The sequence below is a fragment of the Pectinophora gossypiella genome, unplaced genomic scaffold (assembly GCF_024362695.1).
Source record: "Pectinophora gossypiella unplaced genomic scaffold, ilPecGoss1.1 Pgos_30, whole genome shotgun sequence".
Classification (NCBI taxonomy): Eukaryota; Metazoa; Arthropoda; class Insecta; order Lepidoptera; family Gelechiidae; genus Pectinophora; species Pectinophora gossypiella.
The window spans coordinates 291337-310355 of record NW_026063240.1 but is presented as its reverse complement, the minus strand read 5'-3'; the positions used below and the strand labels follow the sequence as shown (position 1 = coordinate 310355).

General features: G+C 38.4%; 1 long non-coding RNA gene across 1 annotated transcript; it reads right to left on the bottom strand.

Annotated features, from left to right (window-relative positions):
- Positions 1-11792: 11792 nt before the first annotated feature.
- On the bottom strand, positions 11793-18474 carry LOC126380862 (uncharacterized). Its single transcript, XR_007568569.1, has 4 exons — positions 17901-18474; positions 16736-16884; positions 16254-16475; positions 11793-12668 (listed from the first exon to the last, which is right to left on the bottom strand). It is a non-coding gene; the product is annotated as an uncharacterized LOC126380862 (long non-coding RNA).
- Between the last annotated feature and the right edge of the window lie 545 nt (positions 18475-19019).

Genomic DNA, 19019 nt, shown 5'->3' with positions numbered 1-19019 from the left:
GGGGCAGTTTCTTCTGCGTCCAGACAGCCTCTGCAAAGTGGGCTGTCCGTTATCCCTAAGTTAAATAGGTGCTTGTTGAGTGGGCAGTGACCCGTTATACTGCCCACTACTATTCGGAGGTCATTGCGGTTTAAGCGAAGCAGTCGGCGGGTGAATTGGATATCATAGGCATGATATCCTTCGACTGTCTGCATGTGGGCAGCTGTGCCCATCTGTCGTTGTGTAGTTGCTGGATATGGTCCCTTACCCACGAGCGTAACTGACTGAAAGGTATCGGCAGGATTGGTTCGGATCCATATACCCTGGTGTCTGATCCTCTCCTTGCCAGTTCGTCGGCGGCATCATTACCCAGCGATCCACTGTGCTGCCCTGCATATTATGGACGGTGGATGCCAAAGACAAAATTAAGGGCAACATCCTTCTTTCAGTCATTTTGTAATATCGTCCATCTTGGATTTGAAATTTTGACATAATGACAGTATTCTACTAGTGTAGTCCTATCATTTGATACCCATATTGAGGGGGTTGTGGAAAAATATGTACCTAGTCCGCTATTTTGGAACGGCGGCCATCTTGGATTTTAAATTTTGTCATAATCACAGTATTCTACTTGTGTAGCTATTTCATTTGATACCCATATTGAGGGGGGTTGGAAAAATATGTAATCCCCCATTATGTACCGGCTGCCATCTTAAATTTATAATGTTATTGATTTTATTATATTGTATTGACATCGGAATTAAAGGTGCGTACCAAATTTCAGATCAATCTGACAACAGGAAGGTACTTAAATTGCAATATCTAATTTTGATACAAATATACCGTACGGGTTTAGCTAACTACAACCGTTTAATCCTTTCACGGACAGAGACCATGGGTCATTGGTGGTTCATAATAGGTAGTATGGCACCTTGGAATCGGAACGTCCGTATACGTTCTGTCTTTGAAAGTGTTAAAAAGAAACTTTTACAAACAGATAACGGGTTGTACGCTATTATTTATATTTTATGAAACTTTATTTCTGGCACTTCAGTATTTTAATAGCTATTTTTATAAATCAGTTTGTATGAAATATAATGGAGGGATTGCGACAGTGGAAGAATTAGGAAAAAACTTACAGTTTGTCTCGCCAATGTTAAATCCAATATTGTTTTCACTTCACAAACACTCACAATCGTCGGGAATGCATTCCATGTAGGTTTTATTTAGGTTTTTGAGGTTTTCTTTTTTGATGCGAGGTACTTGCGTCGTCCGCGCGGCAATCGGAAGAAGTGGTTTCTTTTTAAATATGGCGGTCGTTCCGTCTGTCCTTGTCAAATGGCAAAGGGAAAGGGCGGGAATTTCAAATGCGTGGGAAATGTTTAAATAACGAACATAACTCGCCGCCATAAACGTAATATAACGTTTATGAGGAGTCGACAGGAAGGCGGGCCAATTTGGAAAGAGTTCGGGTAATAACGCCTGAGGGGGTCCTAACATCAACTACTCGGATTATGTTGTCATCTCCAGGGTATATTTTTACAATGCGACCACGTCGCCATTGAAGGGGGTGGACGTTATCGTCCTTAATCAAAACTAGTTCACCTTCCAGTATAGGCTTGCTGGGATCTATCCATTTCTGGCGGGCTTGTAAAGTAGAAAGGTATTGGAAGTGCCATTTGTTCCAAAAGTGTTGAGACATTTGTTGAATTAATTGGAATCTGGTTATCTTATTCATATTTGTATCACGTAATGGGTATTCAGGTAAAGCATTTAAGGGTTCGCCGATAAGGAAATGGCCGGGTGTTAATATATCTAGGTCACTAGGGTCATCATAGGACATTGAGCATAACGGACGTGAATTAAGGACAGCTTCGATCTTTGCAAATATTGTAGTGAGCTCCTCATAGGTAAGCGAGGTGTCACCTATTACGCGCTTAAGATGGGTCTTGGCAGACTTTACAGCGGCTTCAAACAATCCACCCCAGTGAGGACTAGCAGGGGGATCAAATATCCAGGTAATACCGCGCTTTGCCATTTCATGGCCTATAGAGGTTTGGTTATCAGAAAGGAACGTATTAACTTCACGCAGGTAGTTATTCGCGCCTACATAATTACGACCACAATCGGAACGAATAAGAGAAGGAAGACCACGGCGGGAGGTAAAACGGGACAGAGCAGCAATAAATGCCTCTGTTGAAAGATCAGAAACTATTTCTAAGTGAACAGCCTTCGTGGCTAGACATACGAAAACGCACAGGTAGGATTTTACTAATGTCCTATTTTTATAAGACTTAGTCTTAGTAAGAAAAGGGCCAGCGAAATCCGTGCCAACACCTTGGAAAGGTCGGGCCTTGGTAATACGGTCCCTGGGAAGGGCACCCATGGGAGGTTGCGTAATTTGTGAATTTAAACGGAAGCAGGGAATGCATTTAAAAATGACATTTCTAATAATTCGTCGGGCTGACAGGATCCAATATTCACGGGAAAGTATAGCATGTAATGCATTAGGGCCAACATGGGTATTCTCTACATGATAATGATGAATGAGCAGTCGCACAAAATGACCGCCTTTAGGTAAAAGGATTGGGTGACGAGTTTCGTAAGGAAGATCGGAATGTCTTAGACGTCCACCAACGCGAATTAAACCTTCATTGTCGATGAAGGGACTAAGACGTCTAATGGCCGTACGTATGGGTTCGTTATTCTGTAGTGAAAGTGTCACTTCAGGGAAGGAAATAGCTTGAACATTTTTTATAATGCAATGCAGCGATTTTCTACGTTCGTCTGCAGATAAACCAGGAGTAATTATAGGAGAATTCCTATTTACTGTATTGTAAATAAATCGGAGTAAGAAGCCTACTACACCAATTAACTTGGGCAAGGAACTATACCGTTCTATTATAGACAAAGGGTCACAAGGAGGGGAGGATTTAGTCATAACATTTATCCGAAGGCCAGGGAGATCACTGGGTTTAGTGAGTGCAGTCGTATGGGGCCAGAGGCCAGGGGGTTGAGTTAACCATGGTGGACACCACCACAGGGAATGGTTAATTAAGGCTGTTGCTGTTGAACCTCGAGAGGCGTAGTCAGCCGGGTTGTAAAATCCAGGTATATGATTCCATAAGGAAGGAAGCTCTGAGTTGATTATGAGAGACACACGGTTGCCTTCAAAGACCTGCAGTGCATGTGGAGGTGTATTAATCCATGCTAGAACAATCTGGCTATCCGTCCAACAATGTATGGAGTCCAACACTATAGATTTCTGAAGACAGAGACCTACGTGTTGAATTAATTTAGATAAAAGCGTAGCTCCTAACAATTCCAACTTGGGAATAGTTAAGCGACTACGGGACGGGGCAACCTTTGTTTTAGACATTAATAAATGAACAGAGGCAGTGCCCGAGGCATGTACAGAACGAAGGTATATCACAGCAGCGTAACCTGCTTCTGAGGCGTCACAAAACCCATGGAGGGAATAAGAAATGATATCATCAAAAAATATTTGTCGAGGCACAGACACCTTGTCAATGTTAGGAAGGTCTCCAACAAAACATAGCCACTCATGGTGCAGCTGCGAGGATAAGGGGTCATCCCAACCTAAACCGGAGTGCCACAACCTCTGAATAAAAACTTTGGCCTTAAAAACAACAGGGGAAATCCACCCACAAGGGTCATAGGTGCGCGCTATAACAGATAAAATAGTTCGCTTAGTAACCTTCTCTTCACTTATTAAGGTTGATTTATATGTAAAGTTATCATCGGTGGGGTTATATTGTACACCTAGCACAGCTATAACTTGCGGGTTCTGCGGGTCATTAAAAAGGTAAGGGTTCTGCAGGTGTTCTACAGGTAAGTCACGTAGAAGTTCAGGTTTATTAGAAATCCATTTCCTTAACTCATAACCTCCAGAAGACATCATAAGTTCGAGCTCACCTCTTAATTGGCAAGCCTCTTTAAGGGATGAAGCACCAGTCAGGCAGTCGTCAACAAAAAAGTCGTTCTCAAGAACGTCGGCAGCGCGTGGGAATCTGTCACGCTCCTGTCTGGCCAGCTCGTGTAGGGCTCGTATAGATATATACGGGCTAGACCGCAACCCATAGGTATTGGTATTAAGCTCATACGTGATGAGAGGGTCTGAGGGTGACTCGCGCCACAGTATCATTTGATACCTGCGATCGTCTGCATGGATCCACGTCATACGAAACATCATACGTACATCAGTGACAAATACAACAGCATGCCGGCGAAAGTTTAAAAGGATATGTGTAATATCATGATGTAACTTGGGTCCACTGTGTAAACACTGGTTAAGGGAAACTCCACTAGATGTGGTGGCACTACCATCAAACACTACGCGTATTTTTGAGGATGACGCCTTGAACACGCCATGGTGGGGTATATAATAATGTTCAAGGGTCGAAATATCTTCACGTAAAGGAGACATGTGATTTAATTCAATATATTCTCGCAAAAAGGCTACATATTTTTCTTTAAATTCAGGATCACGCTGCATACGTTTTTCTAATATTAGGAACCTCCTCTCAGCAGTAGTGCGAGAGTCACCAAGAGAAGGGCGATTCGATAAAAAGGGCAATCTACAAGTAAAACGACCGGATTCGTCACGAGTAGAAGTAGAAATAAAAATAGTTTCACATTCTATGTCATGGGGGCTAGGTAGGCTATGTTCATTATCAGGAGGCTCTTCAATTTTCCAAAAACGTTCTACTACTTGGGCGAGGGATATGGCCGCTAATCGGCTGAAATTAACAGCGGGAACATCAGGTACAGGTCCTAGAATTAAATGGCCAAGGGATGAAGAGAGGGCTGTCAAACCATGGGGTTGGAGGGTAAGTTTACCATCATTTAAAATAATACTGCAAATGTTAGCTCCTAATAAAATATCGATAGGGCCTGGTTTGAAATAGGTAGGGTCAGCTAAATTTAATGAAACGGTAGAGGGCAATGACCTTTTAGGTATTTCAATTTCAGGTTGGTTACCAGTGATTACATCTATAATCATGGCTTCAGTAGACAGCTGGAGCTGTGGGCTATAGAGAGGTTTAAAAGTAAATGACACGGTGCCACGCGACTGCACTGACTCGACATTACCTACGCCGTACACAGGATTTACAGACGCAGTAAAGGGTAAGTTTAAACGGGAAACTAAGTTACTTGTAATTAGGCAACCCTGAGCGCCGGTATCGCAGAGGGCACGGGCTTCAACGGTATATCCGGACGAGGTATTTAAAAGAATAATAGCAGTATGTAAGATAACAACATTAGGGGTAGGATGGGTATAAAAATTATTAAATGTTAGGCCACTTAGTCACAAATTATTGCGTGATTTAAAGTCACGCGCCTGGTTGGTAGTACGCTCATTCCGGGAGTAATGTGCATGCGCATCACGCTCGCGTGTCGTATCAGCGTAGGTACGCGGTGGCGGGGAGCGGCGCGAGCGAGACGGGTCGCGAGAGTCGCGCGCCGGTGATTGAGCCGGGTCGCGAGAATCTCGTCGCGGTGGCGAACGTGCCGGACTGCCACGGGATGGGGAGGGATGCATGTAATGCACAGCGCGGCCTAACGCGCGATGCTCGCCGCCCGTTGAGACTCGTGGATGAGTCGAGGATGGGTCCTTAAAACACAATAAAGTGTGATGCCACGAATTCCCACATGTGGCACAGTGGTATTTACGTTTGCAATCGACGGTAGGATGTTTATCTAAACATCTGTGACACAGGAGGGTGCGTTTTACAAAGTCCGATCTATCACGGGGAGATAAATTAAGGAACTGATTGCATTCACGTAAATAGTGAGAGGAACTGTTACACATATAACATTTAGGAGAGGCACTAACGGGCGCGGAAATCTGTTGCGTTGTGACATGCGCGTGACGGGATACCGTTGCCGGTGGTGGCGCGCGGGTAGGGTAGTAAGTCTTGGTGACGGCCATGTCTACCAGACGGGTGTTGCCCACGTTATCGTGGTGACGACATTCATCTTCAAGAAAATCGGTCAACTGGTCAAAGGTAGGGAGGCTTTTCTTATCACCGCCATATCGACGCTCAAAACGGGCCTTTATATCATTAGGTAATTTTGTAATACAAACATGTACTAAAATGTTCGACCAATGGTTCACAGGTAAGGATAATCTTTCAAGTGCTCTATAGGCAGATAACAATGGGTTCAAAAAACTCGCGCGCAGGCCAGTCAGTTTTGTTGAAATCTCAGGTAAATTTAAAATCTGATGTATATGGGTATCGGCGAGGACCCGAATGTTATGATAACGTTTTTTTAATAACTCGCGTGCTATCTCATAATTACAAGCCTCGATACGAAGGTGTTGTATTAGTTTACGTGGTTCGTCAGAGAGGGAGCCCATTAAGTATTGTAACTTCTGGGTAGGATTCAAACCAGGTTGGGAGTCAACGATGCAATCGAATTGGTCTAGGTAACTGACCCATGATTCCGGACGGCCGTCAAATTTAGGTACGGGGAGCTCCGGTAACGCGTGACGCGACGGGACCGGCGCGAACGCGGAGTCGCGATCAACTTTAGGTAAAACATAACGTGGGGTAGTCTCGACCTTAGGTGACAACTCGGATTGTCTTACGCGGAGGTCATCGACTCTTGTTCTAACTAACTTCGCTTGAGCCTGAAGTTCTTTGGTTTCCGATTCATCTATCTTGGGATCTAAAGAACCTAACAGTTTCGCATAAGCGTCACTAAACTTCGCATAATTTGCCTCTAAGTCTGCCAAGCGCATCAAAACTTTAGGTACAGGTGTGTCTTTGGAACTACAAAGATCGTAGGTATCGAGAATCCAGTCTATAACGAGACGTATGATTCCCATATGTTGTTTATAATCTTCGGAATCGACGTATAAGGAAGCAACCGATTTATTATCATCCTCATTTTCCTTCGACATTTTGTAAGCAAAATATTTGTTTACCTTTATAAAAATTCAACAAATGTCTACTTGATATAAACGTTAATAGGAAAATAAACGTTATGGGAATAAACGTTTGGTAAATAAAATAGGTTGTAAGCTGTCGATGTAGGTAGGTAAATAAAATGCATCGGCACGCCGACGGCGGCGGTGGCGGCGAGCCGCGCTGGGTCGCGTGGAAGCGAACAAAAGCAATAGGTACTGGGACAAAATGGCGTAAGCGTCGCTTATTGCGAACGCAAAAATTTGGTAAAATACAAATTAGAACTTGGAAATGGGGCAAAAATCGTAAATAATAAGTAATTAGGAAATGTTTAGGAAACAAATGAGGCCTATAAAACCACGCTCTGCTACCAAAATGTATGAAATATAATGGAGGGATTGCGACAGTGGAAGAATTAGGAAAAAACTTACAGTTTGTCTCGCCAATGTTAAATCCAATATTGTTTTCACTTCACAAACACTCACAATCGTCGGGAATGCATTCCATGTAGGTTTTATTTAGGTTTTTGAGGTTTTCTTTAAATTTGATGCGAGGTACTTGCGTCGTCCGCGCGGCAATCGGAAGAAGTGGTTTCTTTTTAAATATGGCGGTCGTTCCGTCTGTCCTTGTCAAATGGCAAAGGGAAAGGGCGGGAATTTCAAATGCGTGGGAAATGTTTAAATAACGAACACAGTTGAAGTAATAAGTAATTTAAGGAGGTATTAAGAATAATTATTTGTCTCTTACGTCTTTTTACCCATGGAAGATATTACAAAAACTTACTTTAAAGAATCTTTGGTGAACTGACATAATCAATCGATCACTTTTTAGGCAATTTTCACATAATGAAAGCAGATGTGTAAAAGTCGTTACAGTAACTTTTACTCCGCCAACATTACAGTATTATTATATTTAAAGAAATATTGTCGTTCTCGTATGCATTGTCGTAAGAGCTGTAAGTAATTTTGCTTCCAAATAATATTTTAACCAGATGGCGGTTAAGTAAATTTGCTTTACTGTAAACTGAAGTCATTTTTACGTAAGCGCCACTATATCCTAAAATAGCAATCCAACAGTTATGATATGTATTGCTGGACATAGAAAATTAAAAAACAATGTAACCTTACATTGACATCATCTAAATTGTATAATTGGGTAAAAAGTTATGATAAAAAAACGAAAAAATGAAACTTTAAACGGCTTTTTCTCGAAATGGCCTTTTGGCGCTTACGTAATTTTGCCTTTCCAGTGACGTTATAATTATATTGTTTAAATTTTGGGATCAAACAAGTCGATCGATTGTTGTCGTTGATTCGGCGAATTTATGGTTTGGTAGATTTTTTCTAGTTTGGCAACTTTGTTCGTGGTTCTTGTGTCAGACTGACAGCTGGCTGAGCGAGGGACAGGTTATGGAAAGTGGGGACGTCGCGAGAGCGCCGGAGACTCCACTGCCGTAACAATAATGTGGGCAAATTAAAAGCCACGATTTATCGGCGACATCAAGAGCCGATGTCTCGATTTAAATAAACAACTTAACCGAGATGGTGAGTCCTCGCAATTCTTCGTGCATATTTTTGCACCAACTTTGTGATAACCTCGAGGTCCTTGTTTTCAGCAACTTCACTGAAATCCCATCGCCGAAGGTCCAGTGGGTGGGTTTAGGTTTCATCCGAGCGATGCCCAACTATCCCGGATGAACCTGTAAGTTATTTTCTTTGTTTTACACTCGTGAGTTGCCTTGCCACGCTGTCAGCTGAACCACATGCTAATCATTGCCATTCCTTGTTGCAGATAGGGTTTTTTTTTAAAGTTTTTGAGTTTTTAAAGTTTTTAAAGTTTTGAGTTTTTAATTGTTTTAACGTCTTTAAAGTTTTAACGTTTTAATTTTCTAACGTTTTGCAAGTTTTAATCTAAGAAGAAGTTTATGATTGGATCAGACTATTTCAACAAATTTTGTGAATGAAGATTGCTACTGTTTTCTTCTGCGTTTGCAAGTTATTTCAAGCTTCATTTCGGCGGAGCTTGCCTTGGTTGTTTGCACGTCGAAGCTTTCCTTTGTGCGGCGCGCATGTGGATGTGCCGCGCCTCTCCTTTTGTCAACACACCGGATAAGGCCCGGTGAAGGTCTGCGAGGTTGACCGGTGGACGTGCAGCCCGCCAGCTGCGTAACAGTTGGCCCGCTGCGCCGCCATCGTCCAGCACGCCCTGGCCTGAGCCGGCCTCAACTCATCACCTGTACGGTATTCCGGAACGCCTCAGGTAGGCCTGATAGTCGGAGGTCCTCGAGTAAGTGAGGTGCTACTAGGAGGACGGAAAGATATTTTAGGCCTAGTGCTATCTCATGGTATGTTGCAGAGAGATATTTTACCTAACGGCCCACTACTCTGTATTGAAGTCCATTCTATTGGAATTAAAAAAAAAAACCGTTTCAGTGGCGCCCTTCTTGGTGAAATTGTCGCTCTGTACAACCATTTTAGAATATAAGTGGTGTTGGCATAAACTTTAAGAATAAATTTTGTGAAAACAGTGTATTTTTTTTTATTATTAAAAGTGATGGGATTTTGTGTGAATTGTTTATGTTGCATCTTAGGTTAAGTTGTGTCTGTCTTAGTATAAGTAAGGTTCTAGGCCTCCTACAGAGACCTAACCTAAATACTTATTTTATTGCAATAAGTTTAACCCAATTCTAGGGCTTATTGTCAATTTATATTACTACATTTGTGTTTTGTTATCATTTTATTTTATTTAACCATTTAGTATGAATAACAGGTTAAAAACAATTATTAACATAATTTGATGCTAACTAGCAAATATTTTTTATCAGTATTGAGTTTTTTTTTGTTACAATTTGGACAAATAATATCCACATAGTACTGCATTTTGAGATTTCCCAACAATTGAATTTTGAAAACATATTGATTTAATAAACAAACAATTTCACTATTGAAAAACAATAATAAATTACTTTCTACTTTTTTAATTACATTTATAACAGGACATTGGTTTGTAATTGGAATTTTGTGACTTAGTTTCATCATCATACTGACAGTTGTGCCGCTGCTTGGCAAACATTTTGCTTATTTGTTTTTTGGAAATAATTTTATAGAACTGTCTGTCAATAACAATTTTATTGAGAAATATTTAGTAGTCAACTTGCTTTACAATCTTTATATATTCACAACATATTACAACTTGACAATAACAATTAAAAGTAAACATAACCTTCAACAAACAAAAATTTAATTAAAAACACTGTTGTTTCTTTTATTATTTTGAAAGTTAATTACAGGAATAAACTAAGAATTGATGTTGTGTGATAATAACAGTTATTTGGTCTATATTTAATGAAAATATTGTACATATTCTAGAAAATAAGTTTTGGAGGCAGACGGGTACATTTTGATATAAATTTACTTAGTTAACTTCAGAACTCTTTTCAAACTTGAAATTATAGCTAAGACACAACCATGGATATCCAAACTGTTGGTTTACAATCACTGCTCCGTTATGAGTTGGTTTATGGAGTGAGTATTTGTGCTGAAGCATCAGCTGATATAGTTCTCAAAATGAAGAAGCAGCTTAGGGAGTTGATCACTGGTTTCTCTCCGGATGAAGTACTGGACGATGAGCGGAAGCCACTGGCCGAATTCCCAATTATCACCGAAAAGCTGAAGGAGCTGCAGGCAAAGATTGATACTGCAGTGAAGTCTAGGGAACGTCATCGCCTTATGCGTGCTAGGGCTTTGTATAATCATCTTCATCACCGTCTTGAGCGTGTGGTATGCACGGAGTCTGTCGATAGGGACATCCAATCGAAGCAGATTGGGAATCTTAAAGCTTGCGGTCACGGTTTCGATCGGCGGGAAACCTACGAAGCGAGAAGGCGTCCTATTCGTAAATTTTCCAGATTTATTTGCTAATCTTTGTAATTTTGAGTATAAATTTGTTTATATACGTTATCATCAAGGTTGGTTAACGTTAAAATGGGTAAGACGTCGTCGGGGCGGCGGCGTAAACGCCCTAAAGAATCCACGGAAAACGAGGCCCCGCTACTTCCATCAGAGTCTTCTTCGGACTCTGATGTTGAGGAGCAGGACCAGGACGAGTCGGTAAAGTACCAAACATTCAGAATTCATGACTATATCCGCAAATACCCCGAAGTTACCACAAAAGGCGAGTATGTAGTATTCATTACGCATAAAGACGACACGAAACCCTTCTCTGACTCAGATCGCATACCTAAAGATCTCGCAGAACTTACGGAAACACTGCATAGCAGGTGTATTGCATTTGAGATCATTCAATAAATACAAAATTGGGGTAACGTTCGAGTTGACAAATAATGCAAATGTTTTTTTACAAAATAAAAAATTCATGGATGATTTGTTTCTAAAGGCTTCTATTCCTGCTGGTGGTACGGAGGTGACTGGGGTTCTGACCTCAGTCCCTATTGGACTGTCTAACAGGAAAATATTTTCATTAATAGACAGCTCTAAAAATGTTGTGCAAGTACGACGTTTCATGCGTCGTATCAAGGATTCTGATAATACTGTGAAATACCAACCAACACAAACCGTGGCTGTGACCTTCGGCTCTGCCCAGTTGCCCGAATATGTCTACCTTGATTCTTGGCGACATGAGGTAAATGTGTACATACAACCACTTAAGCAATGCCTCAAGTGTCTGCGCTTTGGGCACATTGCCAAGTATTGTAAGAATGCAGATGTTTGTTCAATTTGTACTCAAAATCACAGTTTCAAAGACTGCATAATCGATTCTAAAGAGGCCAAATGTGCTAATTGTAATGGTCTACACCTGGCAATCTCATCTCAGTGCCCTATTAAAAAACAGAAATTAGAGGAAAACAAAATAAAATCCCGGTCAGTTAGGTACTCTGATTTATTCAGTGAAAAGCAATTTCCACACTTGACTGCCAAATCAATAGATTCTCAGATTTTAAACTTATCTAAATCGGATGTATTTTTAAATCTCATTGTTGAGACTATAACTAAAATATTGACAAATAAAAGTAAAGATACTCCCATAAATTCTGGGTCAATACGTGAAACTTTGTTACAAACTTTTTCTAAAAAGACCAAACAATAAATAGCTACATAATGGATTGTTTAAATATTGTACAGTGGAATGCACAAAGTATAGCTAATAATAAATTAGGGCTGACTCAATTTTTATATAATTTTAATATACATATTGCAATCATTTCCGAAACCTGGTTGAAACCTGACATAAGGTTTAGTGTCGGAGGATACCAAGTGGAAAGAAATGATTGTGGTAATAAACATAATGGAGTTGCAATTTTAATACATAACAGCATTTCTTATCATAAAATAATTACAAATTTTGATAATTCTATACAGAACATTTGTGTAAGAATACAGATAAATAACAAAGAGTTAAGTATTGTTAGTTTTTATAGTCCTACCAACTCCATTCCTGCTTTTGACAAATATAAACTTGATGCACTTGTCAAGTCTATTCCGGCCCCTATGATATTTGCTGGCGACTTTAACGCACACCACATGTCGTGGGGTTGCGTTGACACTCAGCCTAAAGGTAGAGATGTACTGGAAATAATTGATAATAATAATCTGGTTCTGTTAAATGATGGTCAAACAACAACAACTGGTTCTCTGACATGGCGTCCCAATGCACTTGATTTATCTTTGGTCTCACCTAGTTTGGCTCCTTTTTGTGAATGGTTCCTTCATGACGATCCACTAGGCAGTTATCATCTCCCTGCAATTATTAAAGTTTCATTGAATAGTAGTGATGGTATTGATATAAATTGCAATAATAGTCACAAGCATTTGCCCATCTATCCTAATTATAAGATGACTAGCTGGTACCCGCGACTTCGTCTGCGTACTTTTAATTTGAATATTATGGATTATATAAAAGGAACGGTATAGCATGTGATTAAAAGAGAGTAAGTAGGTATATTTAAAAAAAATAAAAAATATCTGTTTACAGTCGTTATAAAGTACCTATGTATTCCATTGAGTGGCAGAAATTACCTAGGAATATTTATCGGTCCCTTATGTCCAAGACACTTACAGGGGTCAGCGTCACGTTGTGTACAAAAATATTTTAAAATGACCTAATTTAAAACTTTTTTGTACACAACGTTTGCTATTTTGTTATTATTTGTTAAAATGTAGAAATTGTTTGGACTCGACACTCGCGAGCAGGCCACGTATACACCACGTGCGCTCCCCCACCACAAGACAGCGCCGTTGACTGCCGCCACACTTCGGCGAATGTGCGCGACGACGAACGACGACCGACGGCAGTGGCGGCGATGCAGAGTATTCGTTAAAAGGAACTTTATCTACAAAAGCCAAATTTTTTTAACTTGATACACCCAAAACTACTAAATATCATGTTCCTAGGTTCAGTGGTTAATATTTTGTATACAAAAAGTTTGGCTTCGTAGTTCCCGTTCCGAATCCGTTCCGTTCCGTTCGAATTTCGGAAAATCCGTTTGTTGAAAAACTCTGCACATCCTAAGAGACCTACGTACCAAGTTTCATGGTTTTATCTTCAAAAATGACGAATACCCATACAAACATTCAACCCGTATTTCACCCCCATACTGGTAAAAATTTCAAAATGCTTGAACAAACGATTTTTTGTTTGTTATTTAGTGCCTAAACACAAAATTTAATATTTTTATCTTGAAAAATGACGAACCTCATAAAAAATTTCAACACCTATTTCATCCCCTCAAAGATCGAATTTTCAAAAACGCTTTAACAAATTGTTTTTTTATTTCTTATCAAGTTCCTAAATATAAAGTTTCGTGGTTTTATCCCCAAAAATGACGAACTCCCATACAAACTTTCAACCCTCATTTCACCCCCTCACTGGTCGAAATTTCAGCAACGCTAGAACAAATGTTTAATTATTTTTTATCAAGTGCTTAAATATAAAGTTTCATGGATTTATATTTTAAAATTAAAATATCCCATACAAACTTTCAACCCCTATTTCAATCTCTTCGTCCCTTCTTTTCGCAATAAAAGGTATCCTATTTTCTTTCTCAGGGTCTAAAGATTGTCTGTGCCAAATTTAATCAAAATCGGTTGAGAGGTTTAAGCGGGAAAGCGTAACAGACAGACAGACAGACAGAGTTACTTTCGCATTTATAATATTAGTAAGGATTATTTTCCCTCGTTAAATAGTAAACAAACTAAGTGTAGGTGTTATAATTTCGTTGACGAACTGATTACCTATCCGTTTCTTTGTCTAAAATGAGTATTACCTTATTACTATGATTGATTACTGGGCTTAAAGTTCGTATAAATGTCTATCGAATTACCTCCTCAAGTTTAAAGCGTAGCTAGTCATGTAGTACTATATTAATTATGTGGTGTAAGTAATTAGATTTTATCTGTATGTAATGTAACAGTCAGTTGAATAAAGAAACTTATACAAATCAGATCAATTAATTGGCGTAATGTGATTCTAGAAAGAGTTTTAATGTTAATAGATAGCTATGTAAGTTCCTGTAGGAATGAGATATAACTGTTTAATAAAGACAGTTGCATCAAAATTTTATCATAAATTCCCTAAATTATGGCGCCTACCTACCCTCTAAGTTAGAAAAGTGATCAAATACTAACTTGAGGTCACTCAGTTTAAAAAAAAACATCGAAATCATTCCAGTAGCTATGGCGTCATGCGCTTCTTGACACGATCACGAAATCTAGATTTCCGCGGGAATGAGGTATTTTCCCGCCATAAAAAGTAGCCTGTGTCCGTGCCTAAGATCCTATCTTTAAATTAACCAAGTCTTATAAAATTCCGTTCAGACGTTAAGGCGTGAATGAGGCAAACTTTTAAAACAAACAATTAAAAATCACTAACCTAGTTTTCTGTCTACTGCCTACGCCTTAAGTACGATAGCATAAATATTAATAGGCCATATCCTTTTCTAGATTACTATCTATCAGCTAACTAAATTTCATCAAAATCCGTTGAGTCGTTTAGGCATGATAGACAAAACTCCCAGCAAAAACCATAAAAAAATAACTAACTCAATTCAGTTTTCTGCCTACTTCCTACCCCCTAAGTACGATGACGTGATCAATTTGATCGTACAACCGTTTTTAGATAACCAACTATTACCTTACTAAATTTCATTAAAATCCGTTCAGCCGTTTAGACGTGAAAGAGCAAAAGTCCCAACAAAAACGACTACAAATCACTAAATCAATTTAGTTATCTGCCAACTGCCTACCCCCTAAGAACGATGGCGTGATTATTTATAGCCTATGACCATTTCTAGGTTATCATCTATCACCATACCAAATTTCATCAAAATCCGTTGAGCCGTTTAGGCGTGAAAGAGTAACAGACAGACAGACAGACAGACAGACAGACAGACAGAGTTACTTTCGCATTTATAATATTAGTATGGATAGATTGGAAAGTGTTTCAAAATAATTTGAATGGCTTATTGTCAGAGTTTGAATATGTTTCACTGTCTCCACAAGAAGCCTATGTAGCTTTTTGTCATATCTTAAATGTTTCTTTAGAAAAATCTATTTCAGGTTCAATTTCTGTTAATAATTTCAATAAGTCTAATTCTTGTCATAGAAAGTCGAAAAGGCCTAATCTTCCTTGGTGGAACAGTAGGTGTGCAGAGGCTGTTTTGAAATCCAAACAAGCCTACTTGAATTTCAAATATTTTCCTTCTGAGGAAACATATCTGGAATTCAAGAGGCTACAAGCAGTTAAAAAACTTGTTTTGAAAACTGAGAGAAATAATAGTTGGGTTAAGCTTTGTTCTACTTTTAATCGTCTGACTCCATTGTCTATTAGGTATTTGGAAATTTATGCGGAAATATAACAAAACCTATTTAGCAAATAACAACAGGGACGAAAGTTGGATTTTGGACTTTTTAACGAAATATTCGCCAGATTTTGCAGTACATAATTTAAATATCTGTCATAGCAGGAATGTAAATTCAAGTAATGAGTTTATTATTTATCCTTTTTCTATTCAAGAACTCAAATCAGCAATACATTCTAGAAAAGATACAGCTTTTGGCTTAGATGGCTTCAGCTATAAAGTTTTTAAAAATATGGATGATGATTCTCTCAAAATCTTTTTGCAGCTAGTCAATTTATTGTGGGCTAATAACATAATTCCTCAAGAATGGAAAACAGATCTTATTGTGCCAATTTTAAAACCTGATAAACCTAAATCTGACTTTAATTCATACAGGCCTATAGTTCTTTCTTCTTGTGTAGGAAAAATAGTTGAACAACTTATAAAACAACGTTTAGAGTTCTATGTAGAACAAAATAATCTCTTACCTTCTAATCAATTCGGTTTCCGGCGTGGGCGCTCCGCTCGTGAAAGTATATGTCAGCTTCATTTGGATGTTCAAGCAGCTTTAGTAAGCAACAAATATCTATTAGCAGTTTTCTTTGACATTTCTGGAGCTTTTAATAATGTTAATATTTCCGTTCTCAGCAGTGAATTATTATCCATCGGCATTCCTGGCAAGCTTGTAGATTGGATCAATATCTTTTTATCTGAAAGACAAATATATGTTAAATTCAACAATCATCTTTATGGTCCAAGATTCTCATCGTTAGGTGTTTGTCAGGGTGGGATTTTGTCTCCCTTATTATTTATCTTATACATTCGTCGCTTAAATTTAATTTTAGGTTCACACATTAAAAATTTGCAATTTGCTGATGATTTGGCTGTCTATGTATCTGGTTCTAATTTGGTTCATGTCACTGAAACTGTAAATAGGGCCTTGGAAAATTTAAATAAATATTTTGACTACCTTAATTTGGAGGTCAATCCCTTAAAATCCAAAGTTATAGTTTTTGGAAAAAGGTCTGGAAATGGGCCAGTTGTTCGCTTCAACCATGCCATTCTTCCTATGGCAGGTGAGGCTAAGTTCTTGGGAGTAACTTTTACACACAATCTTTCCTGGAAAAAATATGTTGACTGTATTACTGTCAGGGCCAATAAAGCATTTAACCTCCTTAAATCATTAACAGGGACCTACTGGGGTGCGGATCCAAAAATATTATTAATTTTGTACAAGTCCTTAGTCAGAAGCCATTTTGAATATGGATTTCTTTGTTTTGCTTCTGAGAAAAAATATGTAGAACTGCTAAATAAAATACAAAATAAATGTATGCGACTTATCACAGGAGCATTCATAACTACTCCCATTAATGTTATGCAATTGGACTGTAAGCTTCCTCCACTCAATATTCGTTTTATTCATTTAAGAGAGAGATTTCTTTTGAAACTAAAATCTGTCAGTAATAATCCTCTCTTAGAAAATCTATCTGCTTTTCTTTCGTTGCATAACACAAGACCTGTTTTTATTCTTGAAGAACTATCTTCTTTTTTACAATTTTTGCAAGGTTTAAATATTTATGTATCTGATTATGTTTTGCCCTGTTACAAAGGTTTATATAGCAGCAAGTATCCACAAATCACTATTTTAATAAATAGTCAGTTATCCTCTAAAGAAGAAGTTTACGCCTTGTTTTCTGACTGGTCTGATCACAGATTTCTTTATACAGATGGTTCAAAAATGAATACAAAAGTTTCATTCGCTTTTTACAATTCTAATTCTAAAATGGGAATAGGGTATAAAATAGATGAGCATGCAAGCATTTTTACAGCTGAAGCTGTGGCAGTGCTGACTGCTCTAAAATATATTGATAAAGAACATGATTGTTTGAAATGGGTTGTGATTAGTGATAGCATGAGTGTATTAAAAAATATACAGACTCACAAATTGCATGCTAATACTAATTATATAATTTATGAAATCAAACAGCTCTGGTTTAAACTTTTTTCCAAAGGAATTTCAGTTACATTTATGTGGGTTCCTTCCCACATAGGTGTATTGGGAAATGAAAAAGCTGATTTTTTAGCTAGATCCATTAATAATTCTAATTCAACTAATATTCATAATGTACCATTACCTTGTTCAGATGTGGGCTTAATTTTGAAGCAAAGAATGTGTGACAGGTGGAAGAGGCATTCTCAGCAGGTCATACAGATAGAAAATAAAGGCTTATGGTTTGCCGAGCTTAATGTCGAAGTTAATACAATCCCATGGTTTTGCAGAAGTCGTCATTTTGTTGACAGAAAATTTTATTCCATTATTAGTCGTCTTCGCTTTGGTCATTCTAGACTTAATTCACACCTTTATCGTATGAGGATGGCAGACCATGCCCACTGTGATTTTTGTGACTCACACGAAGAACAAACTTTGTCTCATATCATCTTTAATTGCTCATCCTTTGGCATTCAGCGCCTTCTGCTAATGGATGAATTGATTAGTTTGTATGAAAATCCTGAATCAGTCCCGCGTCTTCTTCAGGATTTATTACGAAATCCATCTACGTATTTGGGTTTGTACAGATTTATCACAAGTACAGTAAAAGACCTGTGAATATGTAAATAACTTGTAAATGACTCCCGCAAAGACAAGTTCTTTGCGAATATTTTCTTTGTAAATATTTTTGTTAGGCTATTTGGGAATTGATTTGACATTTTTTTTTTTTTCTTTTATTAAATAAAAATAACAACCTTAATCTAATACAATTTACTGTCCACCAAAATGGAGGGCCATTTGAACGTGGACTAGCCATCATCACTGGCGTGACGTACAAAGAAGTATTATTATCCAAGATCGACAATTAGTTGAGTGTAGGTACGCAGCGTGAGCACATCTCGTCACACACACACACACACCGATATAACTTACAATAACCTATTATGCGTTATACAATTCAAACTTGCAAATGGGTATCTGCAACATCGCATACCTAATATAACTCTAGAAGAAAACAGTTCAAGTCAGTTTGAGTACACAACTCGACTGATGAGCAAAACTTATACCTCATGTTTTATGTTTTTCATATAAAACTCTTTTATTTTAGTTTTAACGGAACTATTTTTTTTCAGATTCTTTAAATGCAGTGGTAAACAGTTCCAAATCTTCGATATAATGTATTTACTAGTACGTTGTCCGTAAAAATTAAGGTAACGAGGTACCCTTAATTTGTCCATATCGACAGATCTGGTCCATTTCTTTT